This window comes from Sinocyclocheilus anshuiensis, unplaced genomic scaffold (assembly GCF_001515605.1).
Source record: "Sinocyclocheilus anshuiensis isolate Anshui unplaced genomic scaffold, SAMN03320099.WGS_v1.1 scaffold446, whole genome shotgun sequence".
NCBI classification, from domain to species: Eukaryota; Metazoa; Chordata; class Actinopteri; order Cypriniformes; family Cyprinidae; genus Sinocyclocheilus; species Sinocyclocheilus anshuiensis.
In genome coordinates, this window is record NW_015544247.1 from 4,161,922 (window position 1) to 4,171,648 (window position 9,727).

General features: G+C 36.5%; 1 protein-coding gene across 1 annotated transcript in view; it reads left to right on the plus strand.

Moving 5' to 3' along the window:
- Positions 1-9,727, plus strand: part of LOC107697788 (alpha-(1,6)-fucosyltransferase-like) — a 100,441-nt gene that overhangs the window by 29,863 nt on the left and 60,851 nt on the right. Inside the window, exon 2 of the mRNA XM_016498650.1 lies at positions 3,990-4,043. The gene's annotated coding sequence lies outside the window, so the exon portion shown is untranslated. The remainder of the gene's footprint in view (positions 1-3,989; positions 4,044-9,727) is intronic.

A 9,727-nucleotide genomic window follows, 5' to 3' on the forward strand; every position in this document is an offset into this window, starting at 1 on the left:
GTTTCTGTATTTTAAAATATATTTTTTATATTAACATTTTAATGACAGTATATTTATTGAACAAAAATTAATTCTTTAATTTTTCAAAATAAGCAGAAAATAGTACAAACTTTTCTAAAGTGATTGTTTTTAACAATTATTAACTTAGACATTATTTAAAAAAACATTATTTTAGCTAAAGTATTTGTATCAATACCGTGTGCCTTTTACCCCATGCTGGTGAGCCTTTTACCCTCTTGCCACCTCATATATTTATAAGGTTTTTAAACAAAATAAACAACTTGAATGATTTATTTTCACACAAAATATGTTTCTTTATTAATGTTCAATACAACGTATATATTGTTTCTGCAATTATACATTTTATGCGCTGTGAATAGCACATTTTTTCTTAAGGTGGGCCTTTAGCCCCGTTGTACCCTATATTTATCGATAACTGATCTTCCAGTTCTCCAGCAAAAACAGTGCCTGTAAAATCCACAAGGCCGAAGGGTGCGCCATTTGTCATTTTGGGTTTTAGGCTGCTTATCAGTGTCCTGTTTGATCTGTACTGACGCCGGCTTTGTAGCGGACTCCTACCGAACAGTCCCTGCAGCATTACATCACCAAGTGTGCACTTGGAAGAGGGCCTTCACTTTCAAAACCGAACACATTATTTAAGAGAAATCCCCAGAAAGGAAGAAGAGAAGTAAAACCCAGTATTGCACTTGGTGTGATTCATGTGAAAAATCTGTGTTATGTTGTTCCATCAGACATGGTGTGAACAGACCTTTAGGGTATGACAGAAATTGCCACTTTTCCTGTGCAAAGAATTTGTCGCCATCCCAAACTATAAGAACAGACACTGCGGTGGAAACCCTCCCTGCAGCTGACTGGGATGCCAATGACCAAACCGCTCATAAATCATTCCGATTGGACTTTGCGAAGACAGGATCCACACATCTCCCCTTCTTCAGTCAGAATTCCAATGTCTGGCACTAAAATATTAAGCACTGGCATCTCATAGGTGCGGTAGCTCTGGAAGAGAGCATTTAATAAAACATAACTAGCTATGCTTGTGTGTGCTCTAATACTCAGAGCACAAGATTTGTGATCGACTCTCCCTTCTTCTATACTGAGAGTGCCGGGCTATGAAATATGAATTCCTTTACTTCCCCCTTGTGGGAAATGGTTTTGCTTCACACGAGTCTAGGATTGTTATTTTGATCCAAAATTGTATCTAAATTATGCATATTCCTATCTTCCCTAAGTGTTGCCGTGTTAAAGTCACTTTGTGAGTTGTCAATTCACAGAGTAAGCAGGTGTTATTTGTACCCAACATTTTATGTTGTACCCAACATAAAACAATTCAAGTTGTTTGAAAGCCTGTTTCTGCCTCAGAGTTTAAAATAAATAAATACATAAATACAATGGTAACTGTGCTTTTATTTCATGTGATTGTGACTTTATATCTCACAATTTCAACTTTATATCTCACAGTAGTTAAGTTTAGTAAGTTTACATGGACTAATTTTCGTCAATGCGAATGAATTCCATCTGATTTCAGATTCTAAAAGTTTTAATTATATGAACCCTAAATGTTGCAACCTGATTCACATTTGCGTTTACATGTGCATTTATGTATTTCAAACAAAACTTCAGTGCATGCTTTAGTGCACGCAGTGCATCCAGTCACTGCATGTCAGATGTATTTATTTTTTTGCAAAGATTTAGTCTCCTTCACTAATCAGTTTGTAAGACGTAAATAAACATATGCATTTTAGTAAGAATGTAAACAGCCAACAACCATGTAAATCTTATTTTGAAAGGGCTTTGGTAAACATCTGCATCACAATTCCGATTGAGAAGGAAATCATATTCGAGCATTTACATGCTTAGTTTTTTTCCTATTGATCGAATCAAACCCTTTTCAGTCCTAACGTATTATTTGGATGCTTATAAATGTAGCTAATGTGACTTTATATCTCATATTTGTGACTTAGGGCCAGTTTTACTAAGCAGGGCAAATTAGCGTGAGAGCGCAATTCCAAAACAGTGCCGATGGGCGTGGAAATATCTGCGGATGATTTACTAACAACGCATAAATTAAAGAACACAATGCAACTTCTAATTTACATATCGACCAACTTAATAGCCTACCAAGCGCAGCACAAATTAGCGTAGTCGCAAATAAAGAAATAAAGAAGCCACAGTACGTTGAAAAGGATTGAAGGGTTGCAAGAAGTTTTAATAGACCTGGTATTGCTTGACTCCTAGTTGAGGGTTCCAAGTCGTCTTATATTTCCTGAAGCAAATTCAAAATATTAAATTATTAAGTTAAATAATAGCGCAAATACCAGTAATTTGACGAGCGCAAATGTTAGTAAATCGCGTTGTATGATTCATTTGAATACTCTCCTCCCATAAATTTTGCGTCTGAAATTAAACTCCTAATTAGGGTTGGGTACCGAAACCCGGTACCAATATGGCACCAGTACCTATGTAACCGGTATGTACTAGAACCGAATCAGAACACAGATTTCGGTGCCTCATTTCGGTGCCATGCCTGAGCGATCGATTGAAATATTTGTCCTCTGGTTCTTCAAAACGGACGTAAGAAGCATCATCACCAGCACCGCACATGAAAAATAATTTCCCAACTGAGAAAATGCATGTGAACTCAAGTCGGAAAGCTCTAATAATAAAATCCAACAAATCTTTGTAGTAACGCGAGTGTCCATGTTGTTTTCACATTCCGACTTAAAAGCACAACTCTGGAAATGAGAGCATCCAAGGAGCGTGTGAATGCAGTAAGTACACTTGCGCTGATGGCAGCAGGTAGCTTTCCGTTAACTAAGCTATACATGCTTAAATTACAATGCCTAAAGCTAAACCTCCCTTCTAAACCTGCTGTCCAACGAGAGAGCACCAGTCAAATGCTTCCTTTTGTGATCTGATGTGGCTTCTTGTCACAGAATGAGGCAGAAAATATGTTCCATAGGCTACTTTAAAAAGAATACATCTTGGAGGGTCATGAGTTCCTATTTCTGTGACTGGATATGTGGATTTTCTGTGCGAGGGCGCCCTCTGGCATCCAGTATGAATGAAACAGACATCATGTGTTTATAGTGCTAATGGCCAATCCATAATGTTTTGGGAAATTATTATTTATTTATTTAATTTTATTTTTTTTAATAAGTATCGGTTCAGGCACCGTTTAGGCACCGGAACCGTTTTAAAAGTAACGATTTGGCACCGGTATCGAAAAAAAAAAAAAACGATAGCCAACCCTACTCCTAATGCATATTCAATAAGGTCAGGCGCAAAATAACTGTCCACACCTTTTCAGCACTTATTCGTCACTGCGTGTCTTTAGTGAATCATGACTGTATTATTTTAACGCCAAAAGATGGTTTGCGCTGGCGCAAGCTGTTAGTAAAACTGGCCCTTCAAATTTTACAATACAAACTTACATTTTTTGTCAAATCATACAAACTCATACAATTGAAATGTATTTATTAAAAGTGTGATTTAAATTTTCGTCATTATAAACGTTTTATTCTCAAAGTTAATATATTTTATTTTGTAGCCTGAGGCAGAAACTGACTTTCATATCATTTATAAATATGTGTGTGTACGGTATGTCATTCTTGGACTTGAGCCTTGCCTAATGTTTTTCTATTACAACTGATGCCACCATTCATCCTGAGCTCTGTTGTCACGGCAGCAGGGGAGAGTGGGTGTCGCTGGTCAGAGCAGTCCACATCAGCATCAGTGATAGGAACAACGGATGCTTCTGGCTCTCAGAACAGCATCTCTCTCACATACAATACTTCAGCTCAAAAGTTTTACTGTTGACACTTGCACGCACCTTCCAGTCCTTTTCATGAATACCCTTGAGGAGAAGACAAATTACCCCTGTCTAAGAGCGCTTTCCTGCTGACTCTAAAAAAAGAGGAGAATATTTAATTTGTGACTCAGTGACGTGAATATTTTTTCTTATGTTACAGGGGGAGGGAATCCACGCATGTCCCAGCTAAGCTTTTTATAGGACACACAGTTTGGTAAGCTGTCTCTGTTGTATGTGTCGGTCTACTTATGTGCTGTTTAACTGTGGTAAACAATTGTGTTATGGCTAGGTGTTGCATTGCAATATGCGATTCAATATCAGTGCACCATTGCAATATAATAATGGGATTGTGATTGAAACTGGGCTGGACAGAAGAGAGACCCTCAGCGTGTCAAATGTGAGCGGGTGAATCTGTTGGATAAGTTTCATGTGGCTCACTTCACTGATGTCCACTACAGTGCCTCAGAGAAGTAAAATATCGATTTAAGGATCCAAAGCCAGGGTTTTTAAGCCCTAGGGTCCATGGAGGTCCTGCAGGGCGTCTGTGGAAAGATATGTAAACATCTTTTTTTTTGTTCGAAACCTACAATTATTTTATACTATTTCCTATTTCTAAATGTGGAACATTTTCTGCTTTATGAGCGTTATATAACATAATAATAATCGTTAACTTGGCTGAGAGTCAGGATGAGGGCATCTCTAGGTCAGTAAAGTAAATCATTGATGACTGTTGATGTACTATCATGAGAAAAATAATTGGGTGAATTTTTCAGCCATTACATCCCAGGTTTTTTTTTTTATAAATCCATTAAAAAAAATTTTTTTTTTTTGTTTAATTAATTATTTACATAAACGTTGATGTACACAATTAGCCATAAAAAGATCTGTACAAAGACCATTTTATTAAAAAAAAAACTAATTACATTTCCATCACAGAATGCTATTAAATACAGTTCAGCATTTTACATGTGCTTTTTCCATTGCTCTCTGAAAAAAAAGTACACTTCCGTTCAAAAGTTTATGGTCTTTTTAAAAGAAGTCTCTTATGCTCACCTAGGCTGCATTTATTTAATCAAAAATACAGTATAAACAGTAATATTGTGAAATATTATTGATATTTAAAATAACTGTTTTCTATTTTAATATATATATTTTTTTTAATTCATTTTTTCCTGTGTGACAAAGCAAAAATTTCAGCAGCCATTAATCCTAGTCTTCAGAGTCCTTCAGAAATCACTCTTATGTGCTTCTTGAGCTGTTTCTTGATATTATGCCTTGATATTATTATCAATTTTGAAAATGGTTATGCTGATTTCTGGAAACTGTTCAACTTTTTTAATTAAAGAATTCAAGTCCCAAATAATAAAATGTATTTGAAATAGAAATCTTTTATAACATTATAAATGTCTTGACTGTCACCTTTGATAATTTTAATGCGTCCTTGCTAAATAAAAGTATTCATTCCTTTCAAAAAATAAAAATGACCTCAAACCTTTGAATATTATATACACTATTGAACGTTGTTAATAGATAAATTAAGTGAAATAAAGTGCTAATAGAGACTTTAAGCCAAATTTGCGGCATCCGATTGTATTGCTGCAGCCCTTTCAGATTCAGCACTTTAGTAGGATGGATGCACATGTGTCTCTCATATGTGTGCATAGGCTGTCTGAATATGCATCTGATTAATGATTTTTACAGTTTTCACACACGTTCATTCTGCATGCTTCTGAGTGCTTGCAACAGGTCTGGCGGCATTGAGATGAGGCTGTGATACTGTTAATATTCCTCTCTGGGTGAATAAGCGTTCTCCTGTGTGTGGGCTGAGTGAGTCAGCCCTGTTACCACTGCTGTGTCTGTCCAGGCTCAGAGCTGCTGCTCAGCGAAGGAGAATCCCAGCACAAACCCCCACTCCTCCACCCTCTTAAACATGTCTCAACCATCTTTCAACAGGCCAACTAGAGCATGACAGCAGCCTCTTAGCCTCACTCCCCTTAAACCCCCTCAGAACACTCTCCTCTTCTCTCCGTTCGCTCTTTCTCTTTTTCTGTCTTCCCTCCATCAGGTGACACATTCGGGTGGCAAATGTGTCACATCTCATAGCTCAAGAGTTTCATTATTAGGCCCTTCCTAAAGATAGACACTCAAAATGTGGCTCTCCATTTTCTCAGTGTAAGAAATGATGACAGACGCCACAAAGCCCAGCGTTTCGCTCCAGAAACACCTAGGTTTCTCTCTAACGTTCTTATGGCTCTTCATTAAGAACAAAGCAAAGTTCCTAGAAAAGGCAGAACCTGTTAAATGCATTAGACTCCTGCCATGAGAGCTAATGAGAAGACATTCGAGGCGAGGTATTGACATGCCTTTGTTTTATGTGAAATAAACTGTCCTACGGGGCTTAATGTAGCTTTCAAACCGAATTTTGTTGACCGAATATCTTTTCAAATTGTTACATCCTTAAACATGAACACGGTGACTTCTTCTTAGAGCATTGTATTTACAGTCTGAATTTGTTATATCCTCTTTTTGAATTTCCTCTTTCGTGCCAAAGTGATAAATGACAATACCATGCTGTATTCAAAAGAAATTACCCTTTTTATAAGCATAAAGTTGTAATAAATTTGTTTTTAATGTACTTTAAGTATTCTTTTTAAAGACTTTTTAATTTGTTTATTTTTTTAAATGGCCTTTTTTGGTCAAATAAGTTTTATTCAGTCATGAATAACCTTGAAATAAACAAGTTCCAGGATTAATTTTCTTATATGCACAAAATAAGTAAACTAAAAAAAAAAAGATCCATTAAATTTAACACCCCTTACCCAGCCTGTTAATATACAATACAGTGACATAAACACACAACATTTAAGTTACAATACATTACATTAAGGAATAGAATTCCTACTGAGGTAATAGAAGAAAGGGTCCCAAATCTTGTGAAATTGTCCAGTGTTGCCTTTTAAGAGACATCTCAGGTTTTTTTTTATTTGTTATTATATGTCATGCAATTTATTCCTGTGATGGCAAAGCTGAATTTTCAGTAGCTATCACTCCAGTCTTCAGTGTCACATGATCCTTCAGAAATAATTTTAATATGCTGATTTGGTTGCCGAGAAATATTTATTATTATTATGAATGTTGAAAACAGTTGCTGCCTAATATTTTTGTGAAAACTGGGAAAAAATCTTACTGACCTCAAACTTTTGAATGGTAGTTTATGAGGCAGGTGTAGTGATCTGGACAACCATATAATGATTAGTGGTTAATATAAAATGGTTCATTTTATCTGTGAATAAGCAAATCCCAGAGAATTGCAGGACTGTCTTTTTCTAGGGTGTTGGGTAAAATGAGACACTCCTTTAAGAAACCCATTTGAAATTTAAGATCTTGCAGGTCACTGCTTGTCTCTTTGAGCATTACTTTTTTGTATCATCAGAAAGATCACTACTGATAAAAAGATGTGTGAGCATTTATTTCCAAAGCTTTGATGACAGGCAGGAGTTGTATGTACATGTGATAAGACTGTCATTTACTATTCTGTTGACATCTGACAACCTTTCACAACCTTTTACTCATTTTGAAATTTTCTGATAGATATAAACAGCACAATGAGACGGCAGTCAGACTTCCTTTATGTTTCACTTCTCTAGTTTATAAAAAGAAAGCGCACTCAGGCATATGAGCAGACATAAGCACACATGTTGGTTTCACTCTCCTGGTGAGAACATAGACGCAATGGAATAGATGTATACTGTGTGTGTGTGTGTGTGTGTGTGTATATATATATATATATAGCTGAAAATGAGACAAAATATGAGCAGACATAAGCACACATGTTGGTTTCACTCTCCTGGTGAGAACATAGACGCAATGGAATAGATGTATACTGTGTGTGTGTGTGTGTGTGTGTGTATATATATATATATATATAGCTGCAAATGAGACAAAAATTACAAATTCGTAAACTTCATTAGTCATTTCAAATCAATGACATGAATTAGCTAAATGTAAACATCAACATGTGCGCAAAAAAGTTATTGTAGTGATGCTATTTTTCAGATGTTTGTTTTATTTGCACGTTTTAGTGAGCCGTTGAAGTGCCTGTGTATTTTACCAGGATTGGCCCTGCTGCAGATGCTCAAGTTGCTTAGCAACAGCTGTTAGTGGTCTTCAGGAAATGTTGGCTGAGGGGCTTGTTTGCTTGACGGTGCTTATAGGAGCTTCCTTCACTAAATACCAATAAAGTCAGCTCATGGCATCTCTATCGAGAGCACTCACATGCTCTTATCTATATGGCAAGGGTGATGGGGCTTTTCATGGAGTCTGACATTACTGTGTGTACTGTGAGCTTACTAAAAATACTCAAGTCATCGTACACGCTATTTCCTGTCTTATCTCAATAGAGCACTGTGGCAGAAAACGTATTGCGTAATGGGTTGATAAGATTAAATAATGATTAAAAATCAGTCATACTTGATTGACTCTACATACTGTGGACCTATTTATCACTGATATGAATATCCGACTGAAGTGATCTTATCACATATGGAGAGCACCAAGGTTCAGCAGTAAGATTTTTTTTTATTTTGCTGGTAGTTCAGATTTTACTGGCCAACAACACATTTATTAATTAAATTTGAGTTTACATAATTTTAAATTTGCATTTCAACTTTTACATTTAATTTAATTAAATAAAAAAATATACTAATAATATTTAAAAATCTGTTATTTCTTATTATTTATTTTGGCCAACACGGAAACAGCAACAGTTATTTACACAACGAAATCTCCACAACACAATGGAAACAAGCCGCAACACAACGTTAACAAGCCACAACACCACGAAATTTGCACAACACAATGGAAACAAGTCGCAACACACCAAAATTAGCACAACACAACGGAAACAAGCCACAACAAAATGAAAACAAGCCACAACACAACAGAATTAGCACAACACAACGGAAGCAAGCCACAACACAACCAAATTAGCACAACACAACAGAAACAAGCCACAACACACAAGCTGCAACACAACAAAATTGGCACAACACTATGGAAACAAGCAACAACAAAATAAATGCATCTACTTCCGGAAGGCCAAATAAAGTGCTTTGATTTCGCACTGAAACACAGTCTCCCTGACATGGCTGCATCAACACTACTGCTGTTCCTGAAACCACGCCTTCTTTCTTTGCGTGCACATTTGGGCGGCATTATGCTAATATTTCCACATAGTGAGGTAGATATGTGGGGGCGTGTTAGAACGAGGCGTTTTAGGTAGGCGTGGCTGACTCTTAACTTTTATAAAGACTATCTCTTTGGATTTGAGACTTTAGTCTTTGCAACTTTACAGATCTTCTTTATGCACCAAGAGCTTGTAACACTCCAAAGAGAAAGGAAAACTTGAAATCGCATCATATGACCCCTTTAAACTCTGAAAGTGGCAGCCATGAGTTACAAGGGTATGGAACCAGCTGCAACAAAATCTTAAATTTAGGAGATCTCTTAGTTTAAACTTTTAACAATAATATTGGGGACGATTCACCCAAAAATGAAGATGAAATTCATAATTTTTTCCCATAATATGAAAGTATTGGCTATATCTTCAAAAGTATTTCCTTTATTTTCAACAAAAGAAAGAAACTCGTACAGGTTTAGAATAACATGAAGTTGAGTAAATTATGACTGTCATGATCACGCGTTTTGGCCGTTTGTCCACACGCAAATGCAGCACCAGGTCACTGAAACTGAACATTTTTGAAAACGCCTGCCAGGGTGACAAAAACTCTGGTTGCCGTGTTATAGTGTAGACAGCGAAACTGGAGTTTTTGGCTTGTGACATCAGAGCCTGCGCTGTTATCTCCGCCTACTGGAAACTTTTTCAGGCTTCTGATTGGC